This window comes from Lissotriton helveticus, chromosome 4_1, assembly GCF_964261635.1.
Source record: "Lissotriton helveticus chromosome 4_1, aLisHel1.1, whole genome shotgun sequence".
Lineage (NCBI taxonomy): Eukaryota > Metazoa > Chordata > Amphibia > Caudata > Salamandridae > Lissotriton > Lissotriton helveticus.
This window is the reverse complement of record NC_136063.1, coordinates 1484163527-1484183874: the sequence shown is the minus strand read 5'-3', so window position 1 is coordinate 1484183874 and position 20348 is coordinate 1484163527. Positions and strand designations below refer to the sequence as shown.

Genomic DNA, 20348 nt, shown 5'->3' with positions numbered 1-20348 from the left:
GACATTTTGCAATTCTACCAAGAATCCATATCTTCTGGTCATCAATTTTAACTGGATTCTTAAAATTTGTAATTATCTTCACCGTTTGACTGAACTTGGACTTCCTCGCCTCCTTTCTTGGTGACTTGACCATGACCCAATAATCCACATTCACAACAGTCCTTTTATCTGCCTTTATCTCATCATACCTCTCCTTCCTCTTTTCCATCTTTGCTCTCTCTCTTTCTCTCCATCCTTCCATACTGCCCACACCATCATCAACAGCCTTTCTTTTCATTGCAACCCATGATGGAGTCATTTCCTTGTTGACAACTCTGTTGAAAACCGTAAAGGAGACACTCCAGTTGAAGAGTGCGGGGTAAATCTGTTCTCGCACCTTTTTCTTCCTTGCAACTTCCCATTCAACCCGGATACTGACACCCTTCTTCGAGGTCGGAATACTGGGTGGCCCCATCCCGGCGTCTTGGCAAGGATCGCTTCTTGTCCCCTTTCATAAGAAAGGACCGCGCTCTAATCCTGATAACTATCAGATGATAGCTCTCTTAGACGTGGACAGGAAGGCATATGCTAGCACCCTCTTAACTGCACTTACTTCGTGGGCGGAAACCAACAACCTAGTTCCCTTCACTCAAACCGGTTTCCAGAGAGGCTGCCACATTGAAGACAACCTGATATGCATTGCTCACTTGATGGAATCCACCTTAGCCGCAAAAGGTAAAACCCTACATCTTGGTTTTATCGAATTTCGAAAAGCCTTCGACAGCGTAAGCCGGCCAAAATTATGGGAAAAACTTGCAAGATGGGGCATTCCACAGTCGATACTGAAAGCATTAATCGCTCTATATACTGACACCTGGGTCAAAGTGCGAGTCACAGCGAGTTGGTCGGCCTCCAATATAATCTACACCACCAGAGGTTTAAAGCAAGGGTGTACTCTGGCACCAATGCTTTTCAACCTGTACCTCGCGGATCTTCCCGAATGGTTGTCACGCATTCGTGCTTTCCCTCCAAGAATAGAGTCAAGTAAGATCCAAACTCTTCAATATGCAGACGACACCATTCTGCTAGACCAAACTCAGCTTGGTCTCCAGAGACTGTTCAACTCCCTCGCTCAGTACTGCAATATGAACCTGCTTGAGATAAACATGACGAAAACTAAAGCAATGATAATATCATCTGGTAAAACCAAAAAGACCATGTGGTACATTGAAGGGAAAAGACTGGAAACTGTCACTGCCTATAAGTACCTGGGGGTGTGGATTGACCACAAAGGGAGACCCTCGGTGCATACAACCGAAATGCAGGCCGTGGCCCGTAGTCTGGAAGGGGCCTTTATAAGAACGAAAAGTGCTCTGCACTCTCAAAATCTAGTACCATTAATAAAACTGATTACCGCAAAACTGCTCCCCACTATCTCCTTTGCTGCAATAATATTCAAGGACAAAATGAATAATTGGTTGGACAGAGCACAATCGTCTTGTTACCGTAGGGTTTTTCGGCTGCCAAATTCAACTGCCCACGCCCAAATTCGGAAAGATTTTTCACTGTCTTCCCAGAGGTGGATAATGAGTGCACGCTACATTAACTATTGTTTAAAAACAAAGCATGCTAGCCCTCACTCCTGAAAGAGCTGTCTATGGTTTGTCCTCAGCAACCACAAAACACCATGGAATCTGACATCATGGCTAGAATCCCTCAAAGCAAAGGACATATGGTCATTTCTGTTGCCCATTGCGGCAAAAACAAAACTTCTAATCAAACAAGCAAAAATACTATCAAGCGACCACGACGAGCAATGGGTCGCTCAACTCTCCCATGGCCCCTGGGTCTCTAAATTATACAACCAGAAAATTATTCCATCATATCTGGCAGCTCTTATGAAAGTTCACATAAAACTTCAATTAATGCGATTCCGTTTTGGTTTAATCCCGCGGATGGCATACAAGTTTGGCCAGGGGTACATGAAAGAGGTATCGTCTCAATGCCGTTTTTGCAAGCAGGAGGAGGAAAACCTTATCCACATACTGTGCATTTTCCAAAAACTCAGAGTCCAAAGAAACTTCTGGTTGCGTCCTATTTGGCTTCTTCTTAACATCAGGACCTGCCAGGAAGCACTAGACGCTTGCATGAGGGGAGACTCGCCGCAGTTGGCGGCCCGTTTTGTTAAGTTTATTCTAGAAATTAATTCCCCTAATTTGTTTTTTGACCCAGCTTGAGTTTTTCCATCTCCCGATGACTTTATTGCACGTCTTTTTTATTAATTTATAATTTCTCTGTTTTTAACTGTTCCGTGCATTCTTTTCACCCTTAATATGTAACGGTCAACCTAGTGTACATTGCAATGATTTTAATTAATTGTGCAATAAAAAACTTTTCTTTACTTTACTTTACTTTAACGTTGCTCTACCAGGGGCATCCATCAAGGTTTATCCCGTTATGGTGCTCTAAAGCAAATGTCCCAAGGTATGAGATCCTCCTGGATTGGTGAGACGTGTTGGATGCTCAGTTCAGTGTCAGCATGTTCTCTAACCTGGAATCATAACCGTATCCCTTACCTGCTCTTGGCAGCAGTATCCTTGAATTCAGCTGCTGCAAAACCGACCCTTGTAAAGATCAGGTTGGAATCAGCAATTGCAGAGGTACTGACAGTTTCCTCTAATCTACTCAGTGATTATGAGATTCATGAGTTCTGTTTTGGTGACCTGACTTGTTATCAATACTGAGTCACAGAAGTGAAGCTAGTGAAAAAATAAGTCCTTTTTTCTGGCCACATAACATTAAGCTTCCGCCAGCCGAAAAGGATCTCCAGCAACAAACATAACATTCAAAATACAACAGAAACTAAAATGTTCCGAATACGATAGAACACTTAGGTACATATTTATAATTATTTCACGCAGTGTAATTCAACCAGCCACCTTTCTGCACTGCGCTACGTGAAGGGGAAGGAAGGCACTGTATTTAACATTCTGTGGCACATTGTGTCTTTTCCAAGCACTGGCACATTTTTGGCTGCTCAGCATCAACACAGACCCCTTGTGTCATGGTGCATGGTGCCTGCATTATAGACAGGATTGTTTCTCTGCAGAAAGGGACATCTTCCTCCCCAAAAATAATCCTCAGAAGCATTTTCCTCTTTCAATGTGTGCTGCTTATTTAAATAAATATATATATATATATATATATATATATATATATATATATATATATCACAACAGATAGAGCCCCACTCCGGCTTCTGTGCAAACAAAAGACTTTATTAGTCTGAGGCAGCATTTAAAACTCACATCCTGACCGGTTTCGGCGTCACCACGCCTTGCTCACAGGTGAGTTCAATGATTCCCATGTGGTCACGAGGTCATAGGGTTAACTACAAGCCCCAGCATGCATCATCATTGCTAATAATCACGAGGCATAGCTTCATTTCATATGTTTGCCCAATAGCGTTTTTTTGAAAAACAATGTCCCAACAATGTTCCAAATGGTAATGTGCACGCAATCCATTACCCAGCAAGTGCACTATTATGCTGCCTCTGTCCTCGATAAGTGTCAGCACTGCGGAGCTTCCAAGGGGAGAAAGCAACTCCCCTATTCCCTTTCTCTCAACAGCGCAACCAAAATCCATGGCATTCCTTTTAGGTTGGTGCGCGAGAGCGTGTCATGCCCCCTCAATAGTGTTCCAACACAACATCCTCCGTTTTCCGGGGGCCACCGACTCTGCAGGGCGGGCTCAAAGGTAGCAGGAGCGGAGAAGCCTGCAGGTTCAAACTTCACAACAGATAGAGCCCCACTCCGGCTTCTGTGCAAACAAAAGACTTTATTAGTCTGAGGCAGCATTTAAAACTCACATCCTGACCGGTTTCGGCGTCACCACGCCTTGCTGCCTCAGACTAATAAAGTCTTTTGTTTGCACAGAAGCCGGAGTGGGGCTCTATCTGTTGTGAAGTTTGAACCTGCAGGCTTCTCCGCTCCTGCTACCTTTGAGCCCGCCCTGCAGAGTCGGTGGCCCCGGGAAACGGAGGATGTTGTGTTGGAACACTATTGAGGGGGCATGACACGCTCTCGCGCACCAACCTAAAAGGAATGCCATGGATTTTGGTTGCGCTGTTGAGAGAAAGGGAATAGGGGAGTTGCTTTCTCCCCTTGGAAGCTCCGCAGTGCTGACACTTATCGAGGACAGAGGCAGCATAATAGTGCACTTGCTGGGTAATGGATTGCGTGCACATTACCATTTGGAACATTGTTGGGACATTGTTTTTCAAAAAAACGCTATTGGGCAAACATATGAAATGAAGCTATGCCTCGTGATTATTAGCAATGATGATGCATGCTGGGGCTTGTAGTTAACCCTATGACCTCGTGACCACATGGGAATCATTGAACTCACCTGTGAGCAAGGCGTGGTGACGCCGAAACCGGTCAGGATGTGAGTTTTAAATGCTGCCTCAGACTAATAAAGTCTTTTGTTTGCACAGAAGCCGGAGTGGGGCTCTATCTGTTGTGAAGTTTGAACCTGCAGGCTTCTCCGCTCCTGCTACCTTTGAGCCCGCCCTGCAGAGTCGGTGGCCCCCGGAAAACGGAGGATGTTGTGTTGGAACACTATTGAGGGGGCATGACACGCTCTCGCGCACCAACCTAAAAGGAATGCCATGGATTTTGGTTGCGCTGTTGAGAGAAAGGGAATAGGGGAGTTGCTTTCTCCCCTTGGAAGCTCCGCAGTGCTGACACTTATCGAGGACAGAGGCAGCATAATAGTGCACTTGCTGGGTAATGGATTGCGTGCACATTACCATTTGGAACATTGTTGGGACATTGTTTTTCAAAAAAACGCTATTGGGCAAACATATGAAATGAAGCTATGCCTCGTGATTATTAGCAATGATGATGCATGCTGGGGCTTGTAGTTAACCCTATGACCTCGTGACCACATGGGAATCATTGAACTCACCTGTGAGCAAGGCGTGGTGACGCCGAAACCGGTCAGGATGTGAGTTTTAAATGCTGCCTCAGACTAATAAAGTCTTTTGTTTGCACAGAAGCCGGAGTGGGGCTCTATCTGTTGTGAAGTTTGAACCTGCAGGCTTCTCCGCTCCTGCTACCTTTGAGCCCGCCCTGCAGAGTCGGTGGCCCCCGGAAAACGGAGGATGTTGTGTTGGAACACTATTGAGGGGGCATGACACGCTCTCGCGCACCAACCTAAAAGGAATGCCATGGATTTTGGTTGCGCTGTTGAGAGAAAGGGAATAGGGGAGTTGCTTTCTCCCCTTGGAAGCTCCGCAGTGCTGACACTTATCGAGGACAGAGGCAGCATAATAGTGCACTTGCTGGGTAATGGATTGCGTGCACATTACCATTTGGAACATTGTTGGGACATTGTTTTTCAAAAAAACGCTATTGGGCAAACATATGAAATGAAGCTATGCCTCGTGATTATTAGCAATGATGATGCATGCTGGGGCTTGTAGTTAACCCTATGACCTCGTGACCACATGGGAATCATTGAACTCACCTGTGAGCAAGGCGTGGTGACGCCGAAACCGGTCAGGATGTGAGTTTTAAATGCTGCCTCAGACTAATAAAGTCTTTTGTTTGCACAGAAGCCGGAGTGGGGCTCTATCTGTTGTGAAGTTTGAACCTGCAGGCTTCTCCGCTCCTGCTACCTTTGAGCCCGCCCTGCAGAGTCGGTGGCCCCCGGAAAACGGAGGATGTTGTGTTGGATATATATATATATATATATATATATATATATTACCTACAGGCGGTCGCCAGTAGGTAGTTATAGTTAGGATTGTTTTCCGTAGGAAATCCGCAACATTCTATTGGGAATAACTTTGGCGCCGGTGGACGAATCTTCGCGAATTTCTCAAAGAAGATGGCCCGCTCCACTCTGCTCCTTCCCTGAAAGTTTGGGGGGATTTGTCAAGCGGGGGTCGAGATAAAAGGGGGGTCCCAAAACGTGTTTTCCCCATGTTAATTTCCATAGGGCGGTTGGACTCACTTTTAGCCCGAACGGCTGAAAGGATTTCCACCAAACTTGGCAAAATTGTAGGGACCGGTAGCCCGATGTGCCTTTGCTATGTCTCAAGATATGTGCTCCAGTGGATTTTGAGTAATTTAGGTTAAAAAAATATATATATCTATAAGCGCAAGTACGCGAGCGGAAAGCTGATTGGCTCTCGGGTGTCTGTCAACATTCCAAACAGTCCAGAGCGGCCGCCATCTTGTGTCTCGGTAGGATCGAGACACAAGAGGTGGCAAAAACAAAGGGGGAAATGACCAAAAGGAGGCAGCGCCCGGTACGCGCACTGGGGAGCGTACCGGGGAGTGTACCCTGGAGAAAAAAGAATGACAGTTTTTAAAAAATGTAGCATTTTTTTTATAAATTGGAGGTAGTTCTAAAAAGAACTGTTTTTTTAATTATTTTTGTTGTTTTATTTTTTTTATTGTTTTTTTAACATTTTTTACATTTTTTGGCTTTTATGAACAATTTTATATTTTGTTTGTAATTTTTATGGGGACAAACAAAAAACTGGGAATTGTAAACGGCTCAACTGGAGCAAAAAAATCAGGAAAAAATTAAGGTTTCTTTCTGCAGTTGTGGTTGTCTCCAGCACGGTTGATGAGTTTGATGCTTTGCTCCCCATAGGAAATTGTACTCCCGCAAAGCATACAAACAATTTTTAAATCTGCAAACTGGCGTTGGATGTTTGGGACCATCTCCCTTGTCTCTGGACCCGATGGAGTGGGTTGTTTGCTTTTGGAGGTGCTGGGAGAAGATTGGGGAGGGTTTCTGGTCAGTTCTCTGACCTCTGCCGCAGAATAGTTGTTTGGATGCCGGCGTTGCATGTGGCGCATCATTGTATGATTCCCAAATAAATATTTTTTTGCAGGGTTCCCCCTGGAAAGTACAGTGCCACAGATCAGACATGTCACTTTCGCCGCATTCACTTTCTTTTGTCCCCTTGGGACTTAAAAAAAATCCCAGACAAAGTGCTCCTTCGGTTTATAGGGGGTATCATCTTCTGGCAGGAACCGCCTCTCCTCCTCGTCCTCCTCCTCCTCTTCTTCTTCTTCACCACCACTGTGGTGTTGTGGTGGTCCTTGTGGTGGTGGTGGTGGTGGTTGAGGTGCTCCTGCTGCTACTGTAGCCATTACTACAAACAGGTCTTCCTCAGTCAAAGTACAAAGTAAGAATGAGGAAAAAAGGTGGGGTCTTTCCTCATTTGTAAAAAAAACCTGTTCTGAACCAATAAAAAGTGTTATTTTCAGGTCACATGACCCGACGCGCTTACGCTACGCGCCCCGGGGCATGCCCGGGGGCGCGTAGCGTAAGCACGTCGGGGCGCGCCCGGAGGCGCTTACGCGATCGTATGCGCTCGGGCGCTTTCAGGTGCGCTTACGCCGTGCGTCATTAGACGCATCTCGTCGCTACGCGATACGTCACAATGATGTTTTCGTTCGCGGCAATAGCGCTAACGGGACGCTCACCGGTACGCGAGCCGGGGCGCGGCAAGACTGCGCTTACCGGTGAGCGCATCGGTGCGCGCACCGGGAGCGCTCCAGGGCAAAAAAACAAAATATATATATATACATAAAAAAAATTGTATTACATAAATATACAATATAGGATTCATTATAAAAGATATTATATTTCATAGCTATAGAAATTTGCTGTTAAAAAACCTTTGAAATTCACTGAAAAAAACATTGGTTTGAGGCCCTATATATAGTTGGGAATTAGCATTTACAAAACCTATGAAATTCACTGAGAAAACCATAGGTTTCACACCAGTTATAGTTAGGAATTAGCATTTAAAAAACCTATTAAATTCACTGAAAAAAACATAGGTTTGACACCAGTTATAGTTAGCTGGAAATTTTACTGACATAAAATTCCCATGTTATAGTTAGTTGGACTCACTATAACTTGCGCGTGCAATGCACTGCTGATGACGTCACATATTACATCACTCATGACATGGTCAGTGACATCACTCATGACACCATCCTTGTGACAGAGTGACAGACTCACTGTAATGTAACCCTTGAAACACATATTCAAAAATAGAAACTAAAATTTTCAAAAAAATGGAGATACCCATACCAGTTACAACAACCAATTCAGTAATTCCACCATCTATATACACATCCACTCATTCACCAACAGTTCTATATAGTCACTCATACATATACTCACTCATCATATGTAGTGATACACCTATACATCCTGTTACACACCGACAGTCATCCAAAAGTTACTCACACACATACTCACACATGCAAATAAACTATTGAACATCCATTTGTTTGCATATACAGCTATACACACACTACCACCTTACTTCTAAGGAAACTTACACATACTTACTCTCTTAAACAATCACTTATAGAAACACATACTTATTTAAACAGGAACTCTTACAATCTCTTACCCTCACATATACTCACTTATATACATCAATATTCACATATACTAGATTAAAACATATGTAGTTACTGATAAAGACACTAGTGAGACACTAGTGAGACAGTCATTCACTCACTAACACACACATATACACACTCATCCACCCATCCAGTCCTGCACATATGCTGTCTTCAAAACACATACAAACAGAGAGTCAGTCATTCATGCATCTATGTGCTAAGTAATAGCCCCACCAAACTATACAGACACTCATACTGAAACTAAAAAAAACATCTAATAACCCATATACATACACATGTAGCTACTCACCAACCCAAGCAGCCACTTATACACAAAGTGAAACACTAATACATATATTTAAATATTTAAACATTACTCACTGATATATGTATTCACTAAGATACACTTAATAAGCCAGTTAACCAATCAATTTAAAAAACAAAACATCAATTTAGACACTTATTTAAACATGTATTCTTCCATAAACTTTTACATATACATATATAAAACATACTTATTTTTCAGAAAGACACACATTCACTGGATGGTGTCATCAGTGATGTCATGAGTGATGTCACTGACCATGTCATGAGTGATGTAATATGTGACGTCATCAGCAGTGCAATGCACGCGCAAGTTATAGTGAGTCCAACTAACTATAACGTGGGAATTTCAATGGTTTTATGTCAGTAAAATTTCCAGGTAACTATAACTGGTGTCAAACCTATGGTTTTTTCAGTGAATTTCATAGGTTTTTTAAATGCTAATTCCTAACTATAACTGGTGTTTTCAGTAAATATATATATATATATATATATATATATATATATATATATATATATATATATATATATATGGAGTTGGCACGAGAAAATGCGAACTCATCTGGAAAATGCAGGAGTGTTATGTTGTAAATAGAAAAAAAGAAAATTTTCAAGAAGATAGTAGTGAGACATCACTTTCAAGCAATAACTAAGTTTAGTGAGCTACAAGCATACTAATCAGGCACAATATCAAATCTTGAAGTGTCTTCAACATAAGAAGATCTAGCTAGAGTAAACTTCCAAAGTTTTTTGTGAAATATGAATTCCAATATTCCAAGGTAAGGACACATTGGGGATAGTGTTGGACTTTGGTGATGGGGGCGTAAGAATTATATTTAATATCAACATTCAATCTCAAATACATTCTATTAAAATGTAAAATTTTAATTATAAATAATAAAACTACAAATAAATCCCAGTTCTTATGAATATAAACCCCTAAAAAGTTATGCTTATTAACACACTACATAAACATACAAAATTGTAACTTTTTTTTTCAAAAGACCCAAAAAAATTAAAAGAACATTAGGAATTAAGAAATATATCATTCCAACACCTAAGTTTAAAACTAAAAATCTTTGTAACAAAAAAGTCACAAATGTTTATTGACTAATTTACAAAATAAAAAAAGTTTTCACATTTTTCATGATTAAAATAGCAATAAATGATTATAAATAAATAAAGCAATAACTAAAACATTACACTTTCCACCACATTCTCATACGAACCATACAATCCACTTCTCAAACACTTAGAATCATATTAATTTATATTACTTTTTTTCAAGAAGAGCATACACAATAACCTAAATAAAATAATACCATAAAAATAAACAATATTATATCAGTGACATGTATAACCACATTATTATATACATCACTATCAAAATATCTTCAAAAAAATAAATTCATGGACTCCAGCTGCAGTACTCTATATTTATTACAATAACTAAAGTGCACCCTGTAAAAGTGATGCTAGAATTATGGGTAGTGCCAAACAAAAGTGATTAGGATAATGGTATGCCTCTGTACGGTAATAACATCTCTTTGTTTCCTGTCCTCATTAGAAAAGCTTTACTGTTTGTGTGTTTTTCAGTGGTGTGATGAAGTCTATTAGAAATTTAAGGCCTAGTTCCCAGAATTCTTTTTGCACCTATTGAAACTTACAGATATTTACAAGAGCAAGATCCTACAAGTGACTTTAAATCAGAAATAGTTGCATTTTACCCTCACAAATGGTATTTACCCAAATGATAATTTTGTTAGTATTGTGAAATTGACATATTTTAAGAACAAATTCACATATCAGCAAATCTCAACTGGTTAGAGGTGGGTAATCTCACAGACATTTACAGGCAGTTTCTCACCCTATCAAGGGCGGGATAAATCCACTGTCATGGTTGTAGTGGTGAACAGAAATTGAGGAAAAAGAGAATTGTCTATTGAGAAAAATATTTTCTCAGTGAAGAAAAATAAAAATTACAAATGAAGGATCTTTAGACACTTATTTTAGGAGGACTGGTATTTGGTGTGATACCTATAGGATAGACCATCAAATCTGATTCTGCTGAGTAGGAATTTATCAGGTGCAATAAATACCATCTAATTACCAGTTTTTCCTGAATATGGGGAATAACATACAGCTTTGGGGCCTACTGCACAAAAACGTGTATGTCCCTGTTTTTACTATGATACCCCGATAAATATTGGCAACTTGCACAAATGTTTTTCAGAGATTAATTTTTTTAATCAAACCCAGTATGTATTAGGTGAGATAAACACCACAAAACAAAGAATTCTGATATATGCAGTAACAAAACTTATGACACGGTACTGAATTTATAAGCCATCTCATAATAAAGGTCTAGTTAGACCCCTCAGGATATAGCGGCATGGATTCGCAAATTTAGCGGCACAAATATGGAAATTAAGCGGCACAAATATGGAAATTTAGCGGCATTTTTGCGGCACTTTATTTCACTCATAATCATTCATTTTCAGCCTGAAATTGCAAAATCCCAGAGGGTCTGTATAGGGAAGTAAGACAATGACTATTGACAGCGGCACTCGTGGTTGATGCTGGCTCTCGTGATCAGCACTGCGCATCTAGCTGACCAAGTTACCGATCAAGCTAAATATAATTTATTTTATGTAGGTTAAAATGTGAATCCCACAATTGTAAATGTACAATTCTACATACGTTTCAACAAGTGTTAAAATAACTAGAACCAGGCAAGTGACTTTATTAAATTATTGGCTATGTTGCACACTCATAACAAACTACTAAAGGTGATAGTCGCCAGCATGGAAGGTAAAATTTTTTTTTTTTAAATAGTGACATCGATAACTTAAATAAATAAATTGGGTACTTTCCTCACATATTAAATATCCTGGTTCTTTTGATCATACTGTGCGTTAAACCATATAGCCTGAGCATTTACAGCACTATGAGCTACTTTTTCTGTATAGTTAGGCAATTGCTGCGAGCCGCTCAAAAACTATTTCTGAAATACGAAGTTTATTGTTCTTGCCTTTATCAAGGAACGCAAGCGCTGCTGAAAACTTACACCGTCCTGAAAACTGCGTGTGGCGTGCTGTGTGTTCAATTAACTTTCCTATCCAATTTAGATGTATTTTTTTAAGTGATTGTGCGGGGAAGAGCGAGATCACCAGCGTTAAGAGTTTCACACGTGCACGTTAACAACGTTTATCTTCCAGTAAGTTCAAAGAAACCGATCATTTCTCAGTAAAATACACTATTTCTTCTGCACACACCTTTGTTGTTGGCTTGTGTAGCCATTCTGTTTATTGTTTGAATACATTCCTGTATTTTCTTTAGGTGTCATTCAGTGCTTAATTTGTAAAACATTAAGTGCAGGGTGCTCAAATTTTTTAAGGAGGCCACACCCACACACCACTGGCTCCACCCACTCACTACACTGACCCCACCCACTTCCTCTATTGGCTCCACCCACCCACACCCAGAACTAATATTGCTGAAGGTGCCATAACAAGGGTTAGACCAACATCTACAGGTTGAAAGGTCAGGAAATGAGCCATGTTCATCGCCATAAGGATGCACTACAGGACAGTCGATACCCTGTACTGTGCACCTGTGGCTGAGGGTCAGTCACTAGCCACATGTCAACGAAGCACAGATGGGCCAAGCTGTGGCACAGCAAGATCCTGATGAGGTGCCTGTCACCCACAGGGGTGTAAGTCTAAAACACCACACATCCACACAGAGAGGAGGAAGACTGAGCACCACACACCCGTGACATCTCACCTCCACATCCCTAGCCCACAGGAAGCCCATCAAGGCCCCTTTAGCTCCTGTATACACAGGCTGTTAGGATCTGACTTGCAGAACCCCTGCAGGTGCTCTGCAGTGGGTAGAGAGCCATGCGAAGGACAGAGCTCCTGTCTGGAGTCCACTGCTGCAGCGAGCAGACCCGGGTAAACTCTGGAATTAAAGCCCTAATGTTCCTTTCTGATGATGCTTATTCGGGAATGTCACTTATTCACACCGGACTACCCCACGACTTCTCCCTAGCTGCAACCGGACCTGACCCTCCAAAACAGAAGCATCAATCATTGCAATGCACTTGCAGGAACGCAGGCTCGCAGTCACAATGTCCGATCATAACATAATGTCTCGCAACCGCTACACCCTAAATACAGCAGCATCCTTTGCCCTACCACAGAGAACAAGATGTGAGTCATTGTGATATTATATATAATATTTATACAATCTATGATTTTTAGGTGAGTCACACCAATACTTCATAGACAAAAGTTGCAGTTGAGCTCTTTTTGCAATTGCTGTTCATATTTAATTTCCTGCTTAATAAGGCCCGCTAGCTGTTTATCGCCACGCAATGTCCGGTTTTGTTTAGCATTACTCCATATGGACATAAACAAAACATCCCAGTCTCCTCTAACCATTCCAAGCTTCAAATCGGGTAAACTGTGAGAAAAAGTGGTGATGAATGTTCAAGGCAAAAGCAAACCAACCCTCTCCCTTCCAGCCTCCTGAGAAATTCCCAAGTTAAGCAGCTACACATTTCTTCAAACAGAAACAGTGCTAATTCATCCATTTTCCAAATGATGAAGTGGCCAGGCAGCCAGAAGATAACTGTGGGTGCACTAGTGTGAATTACGTGAAAGGGGCAGAACGTGTGTGTGAAAAATGTGTATGAGAGAGTGATAGTGGTATTTTTTATTGGACCAAAACACAAATAATATAGCGTGCATTGTTTACATTCTGCTGTTTTATTTAGTTTCAAGCTGAAAAGAACAATTTTTCAATGTGAAACTACCCCTTGTTTTTGGAAAAAGTCAATCTCATTTTAACTCCATCAGTCACCATGGAGCCTGAAGGTTCTCCCAGCAGCTTGCCTGAAGAGTGTAGTATTCATTTGATGTTGCCTTGTGTTGTCGGGGAAGCAGTGCAGATGGAAACTGCCATATGAAACGGGCACTGTCCAGGCCTTTGAGATGAATGCACACATTTAAAATATCCGTGAGTGTTCACACACAAGGCCTGTCTGATCATTATTCACCTGCGTGATTTACATCTAAGGTTACTACAAGAATGGAGATGCTAGAGCCAGGGGTCCTACAGTGGACCAATTTGTGCTAGAAACACAAACATAGATAACCTGCAGGAACTTCTGTCCATACGTGTGTCACTGGGTTCTGCCTATAATTTGTACTGCAGCTGCAGACAAGTCTGTAACCTGCCCTTTTTCATTTGCAGATTCGGCAAAAAGAAAAAAATGCTGGTTTACATATGCGGAAAAGCACTGGCACTGGCAATTTACTCTGGTAACCCATAAATTGGGAGGTCAGGTGTGGCAGAGGAAAGGGGCCGTTGAGTCATGAGGTGCTGCGCTTGAACAAGCAGAGTCGACAGTTAACTTATACATTTATTTGTTGCAAAGAAATTGGTGAAGAGGACACACAATAGTAAATCTGTTCCAGTTTAATTAATAGCGACTTGTTGTAGTACTATCTACTACTCTTTTAGCTGTGACCCGCAGTCTCCTTGGCACTGGCTCCATTATATCACTGGCAAATAATGTGTTTTGGTGGGGCCCAGGCCAAGAGTATCAGCATGCAATGCAAATAGCAAGTCAAAAGGAATAATTTATGGCGTGCTTCTGTTGAATTTTCATTTCAGTGCATGCAGGTTGTTAACAGAAAGCAGCTACGCATTTTTTTATTACTTCGACGATGTCGCATTAAGTTTATTGCAGAGAACGGAACTTTCCAATCAATCAATCAATCAATCATGCCATTTGTATAGCGCACTACCCACCCGGGAGGGTCTCAAGGTGCTTGGGGGGAGGGGTACGCTACTGCTCGAACAGCCTGGTCATGAGCTGTTTCCTGAAGGCGAGATGGTCCTGGGTCTGCCGAAGGTGGATGGGGAGGGAGTTCCAAGTCTTGGCAGCCAGGTAAGAGAAGGATCTTCCTCCGGCGGTGGCTCTTCGGATGCGTGGTACGGCTGCGAGGGCGAGGCTGGTGGACCGTAGCTGGCGGGTGGGCGTGTAGAAGGTCAGGCGGTCGTTGAGGTACTTGGGGCCCAGGTCGTGGAGAGACTTGTGTGCGTGGGTGAGGAGCCGGAACGTGATCCTCTTGTCGACGGGGAGCCAGTGCAGGTTCCTCAGGTGGCTGGAGATGTGGCTGCGTTGGGGGACATCCAGGATGAATCGGGCGGAGGCGTTCTGGATGCGCTGGAGTCTTTTCTGTAGCTTGGCTGTGGTTCTGGCGTAGAGGGCGTTTCCGTAGTCCAGTCGGCTGGTGACGAGTGCCTGGGTGACAGTCTTCCTGGTCTCGGTCGGGATCCAGCGGAAGATCTTGCGAAGCATACGCAGGGTGTGGAAGCACGATGAGGAGACGGCGTTGACTTGTCTGGTCATCGAGAGGGAGGGGTCCAGGATGAAGCCCAGGTTGCGTGCGTGGTCGGTACGCTTGGGTGCGGTGCCCAGGGCTGGGGGCCACCAGGAGTCGTCCCAGGCGGAGGGCGAAGATCCCAGGATGAGGACTTCCGTCTTGTCCGAGTTCAGTTTCAGGCGACGTCTTTCATCCCTTCGTGTAGGCAGGTTCTGGCGGTGTCGGGGTCTCTGGTGAGGGAGAGGATCAGCTGGGTGTCATCGGCGTAAGAGATGATGTTGAGGTTGTGCTGGCGTGCGATGGCTGCGAGAGGTTTCATGTAGATGTTGAAGAGGGTGGGGCTGAGTGAAGTTCCTTGCGGGACGCCGCAGATGACTTCGGTGGCCTCGGAGCGAAACGGGGGGAGGCGGATTCTTTGTGTTCTTCCAGCGAGGAACGAGGTGATCCACTCCAGTGCCTTCTCTTGGATACCGATGTTGCTGAGGCGCTGGACTAGGGTGCGGTGGCAGACCGTGTCAAACGCAGCGGAGAGGTCTAGGAGGATGAGGGCCACTGTTTCCCCCTTGTCGAGCAGGGTCCGGATGTCGTCGGTGGCTGCGATGACGGCGGTCTCGGTGCTGTGGTTGGCTCTGAAGCCGGACTGCGAGGGGTCGAGGGATCAGTTCGTCTCGAGGAAGGCGGTCAGCTGTCTGTTGACGATCTTCTCGATGACTTTACCAGGAAATGGGAGGAGCGAGATGGGGCGGAAGTTTTTGAGATCGGTGGGGTCCGCTGTAGGTTTCTTCAGGAGGGCGCTGATCTCGGCATGCTTCCAGCTCTCCGGGAAGGTGGCGGTGTTGAAGGAGGCGTTGATGATGTTCCGGAGTTGGGGTGCGATGGTGGAGTCGGCCTTGTTGAAGACGTGGTGTGGGCAGGGGTCGGTCGGTGATCCGGAGTGGATGGTGTTCATCGTGCGGGCTGTGTCTTCGCTGGTCACCGTGGTCCAGGTGCGAAGGGTGGCGTTGGTTCGACGGTTTGGTGCGTGGGTGGGGCGCCGAAGCTGTTGTGGATGTCGGCGATCTTGCGGTGGAAGAACGAGGCAAGGGAGTCGCAGAGGTCTTGTGACGGAGTGATGTCGTTGGTGCCGGTGCTGGGGTTGGAGAACTCCTTGACGATAGTGAAGAGCTCTTTGCTGTCGTGGGCGTTGTTGTCCAGTCGTTCCTTCAGGGATTTCTTCTTGGTGCGGATGAGCTGGTGGTGCTTGCGGGTAGCGTGTTTGAGGGCGGTCATGTTGTCGATGGTCCGGTCGAGGAGCCAGGCTTTCTCGAGGGTGCGGCAGGTCTTCTTGGAGTCCTTGAGGTCGTCGGTGAACCAGGATGCCTTCTTGCTTCTGGGTCCGCTCGGAGGGTTCTTTAGTGGCGCGAGGTCATCAGCGCAGGCGGTCAGCCACTGTGTGAAGTTGCGGGCTGCTTCGTTGGGGTCCGTTGTGTTGGCGGGTGGGTTCTGGCCGAGGGAGGTGGTGAGCTGGTCTGCGGAGATCTTGCTCCAATTCCTGTGAGGTACCTGTTGCGGGTGGTGGTGGGTCGTGGATCTTTTGAAGCTGAAGTGGACGCAGCTGTGGTCGGTCCAGTGGAGTCCGGTGGCGTGGCTGAAGGTGATGTACTTGCTGGAAGAGAAGATGTGATCAAGCGTGTGGCCGGCTTAGTGGGTGGGGGTGTTGACCAGTTGCTTGAGTTCGAGGTTGGCGAGGTTTTCCAGCAGGGCGGTGGTGTTGCGGTCCTTGTTGTTCTCCAGGTGGAAGTTGAGGTCCCCGAGGAGGATGTAGTCAGTGGAGGGGAGGGCGTGCGGGCTGATGAAGTCTGTGATGTCTTCGCAGAATTGTGTGCGTGGTCCCGGGGGTCTGTAGACGAGGGTGCCTCTGAGGGTCGTCTTAGGGTCGGTGTGAATCTGGAAGTGGAGATGTTCGGCTGCGGCGAAGGAGTCGTTGGCGTCAGTCGTGATGCGGATGGTGTTCCTGTGGACGATGGCGATGCCACCTCCGGTCTGGTTGATGCGGTCCCTCCTGATGATCTTGTACCCGTCCGGGATGGCGATGTCGGGTGCAGATGAGGCGTTCATCCAGGTTTCCGTGAGGAAGGCGACGTCCGGTGATGAGGAGGTTCGAGAGTTCCACGGCGTGTCTGTGGACGGAGCGGGTGTTGATCAGGATGCACTTGAGGTGGTTGCTGCTGGTGTTTGTCTTGGCGGGTGCGGGGCAGGTTCGGAGGCAGGTGAACTTGCAGGTGCAGCAGGTGAAGGGTCCGTGGGTGCGTCTCGGGGGGCTCGGCAGCAGGCGTGGGTCCGGCCGGCATTGAGTGTGTTGAGAGTGGCGGCGTCGTAGGTCAGTTGGGTCGTCTTGCCTCGGCGGGGAGGGCCAGGGGTCCTGGCGCTGGGCGCGGGCCAGGCGCAGACGGGCGCAGACGGGCTTACCTTTGGCGCATTTTCGACGCTCAATCGGCGCTCCCGCTGCGCGCGTCCGCTGCGCGGTCGCTCTGGGGGCGTCATAAGTAAGGAGCCGGGAGGGAGGAGCGGGAAATTCCCAGGAGCAGCGGAAAATTCCCAGGAGCAGCGGGCAGCGAGCGAAGGAATCTGCAGGCAGGAGGCGGCAAAGGCAGGCAGGAGCGGCAGCAGTGAGTGGGGCGACCAAGCCCTGTGGAGGGCTGAGCGGTCACACTCTGTGGTCCCCTACGGTCCCCTTAAGTAAGGAACCGGGAGGGAGGAGCAGCTGGGTGGCGGGAGCGGGGCGGCGAATGGAATCACAGGGGGGCGGGGCCGCAGGGAGGCAGCGGCGGGAAATTCCAAGAAGCAGTGGGCAGCGGGAAATTCCCAGGAGCAGCGGGAAATTCCCAGGAGCAGCGGGAAATTCCCAGGAGCAGCGGGCAGCGAGCGAAGGAATCTGCAGGCAGGAGGCGGCAAAGTTAGGCAGGAGCGGCAGCAGTGAGTGGGGCGACCAAGCCCTGTGGAGGGCTGAGCGGTCCAGGACCCAGTCTGCCTTGCCCGCAGCTCACCCACCATCCCAACCTCAACTGCAATAATTAACCAATGCGAAAGAAAATGCTCCTTGAAAGGCAGGCGTGCACTACACTACTGACATCACTAACATGATGCAGTCATCATTCCTGGACCTGGGTGGGCCATCCTGCAGGAAAGAGGATGACACAGGACAGGTAGGTACATTTCTTTTTAATAAATATTGTGCTCACCTCACTGGGGAGAAAAATTCTCAAAGTGCCTAGCACCTGAACGCTCCTGCACAAATTAGGCACTTGTGTCATTCTATCATAGTTTGGTTGTCTTTACAGATTGGTTACAGGAAATGCTTCCATGCCACCACTACATTTTAATGGGTTGTTTGTGTCCTTAAATCTTAGTCCTCTGTTCCTCGCTTGAGGTGCTGGTTCTGAGATGTGTCGGTTGCGTGGCTCACTGCTTACGTCTGTGCCACACTTCATTAACCTGGAGAAAGAAACCTATCAAATTTTGAGCGTGGCACTTAATTCGAGGTCACCCCATGTTACATTTTGGTGAAAAGCCGTCGATAAAGTAAATCACAATAAATAACTAGAAAGCTAATTACATTTTTGACATCAAACGTTTCGTATTGCTCAAGTCACAACAGCTTTGATGTCTTACCTAAATTGGATGTAATCGTCCCGCCTCCAGCCTGGGCCGGCAGCCGCTACCCTTCAATTTCACGGGCACTTTTGTAAAAATCACGGAATTTTTACAAAAGGGCCGATTTCACGGGTACTTTTGTAAAAATCGCTGCATTTTAACAAAAGTGCCGATTTCGCGGCAACCCTCGAAATCGAGAAATCCTGGATGGTCTGTCTAGTGTCATACTTGCACATGCGAAAATGGATTTGCATGTGAACACTCCTGGGAATCTGTGTGGTTTCCAGATTTACAGGATTTTTCTTGGAAGTCATTTAAAATTGTAAAATGTTAGAAATTTACTGAAAAATAGACCTCTCCCAGACCCATCCAGCCCGCGCACAGATCTGGCACAGGGCAGGGCTGAGAAGCAGAGATGGAGGCACGCCGCCCGCTCCCTGGGCACCGTGGCCTGTGTGCTGACGGGCGCCTCGCGGGGTCTGGGCCGGAGCCTGGCCCTGGCGCTCGCCCCCCGGGTGCGGGGCCCCGGCTCCTGCTTCTTGCTGCTTGCCCGCTCGGAGGATGCCATGGCCGGGCTGGCGGGGGAGCTGCGGGCCCTCCGCCCCGGGCTGGAGGTGAGGTGGGAGGCGGCCGACCTGGGGTCCGAGGAGGGCCTGCGACGGGCGGAGACAGCCGTGCGGGAGCTGCCCCGGGTGCAGGCACGGCTTCTGCTCATCAACAACGCAGGTTCTATAGGGGACATTTCCAAATACTTTGTCGACCTCACGAATCCAGCCGATGTCAACAGCTACCTGGCCTTCAATGTCACCTCCCCCCTGTGTTTCACCTCAGCTGTACTTGGAGCATTCCCAAAGAGTCCTGGCCTCCACAGGGGGGGTGGTGAACATCTCTTCACTCTGTGCCCTGCAGCCATGTAAATCTTTCACGCTCTACTGTGCCGGGAAGGCTGCGCGGGACATGATGTTCCAGGTGTTGGCAGCGGAACAGCCTGATGTTAGAGTTCTGAACTATGCACCAGGTCCCTTGGACACGGATATGTACCAGTTGGTGTGCACAACATCTGTAGACTCCGATTTACGTCTCAGTTTTCAGAACAAGAAGAACAGCGGGCCATTTTGGACTGTAAAGTGTCGGCTGAAAAATATGTGAGCATTCTGTTGGACGACACGTTTCAGTCAGGCACACACATAGACTTCTATGACCTATAGAACATGTTATACCTGCATCTTTAACAGGACTTCACCTTCATTCTTTGTGAAATAAACATATTTTTCATTAATGTTTTAAGTTGAAGAATGTGACATTGCATTTAAGAATAAACATTACCTAGCAATCGTATAATATATAATATCTGAGCATCATTTATATCTGCAGAGTAAATTACAAAATGCAATAAATATGAATATTGTTAAAAAAAAAAGGACATTTACTGAAAAATAGACATAAGACAACATTAATAAAAGTTTGACTTTTTAAAGGATAATTTTCTGAAGATTGACCTAAACTGTAGTATGGGATTTACATCTGATTTTGCGATGGGACAAGCATATTTCTTTATAATTCATG

General features: G+C 45.7%; 1 pseudogene; it reads left to right on the top strand.

Annotated features, from left to right (window-relative positions):
- The first annotated feature begins 944 nt into the window (after positions 1-944).
- LOC144828169 (sepiapterin reductase pseudogene) lies at positions 945-19990 on the top strand (annotated as a pseudogene).
- Positions 19991-20348: the final 358 nt, after the last annotated feature.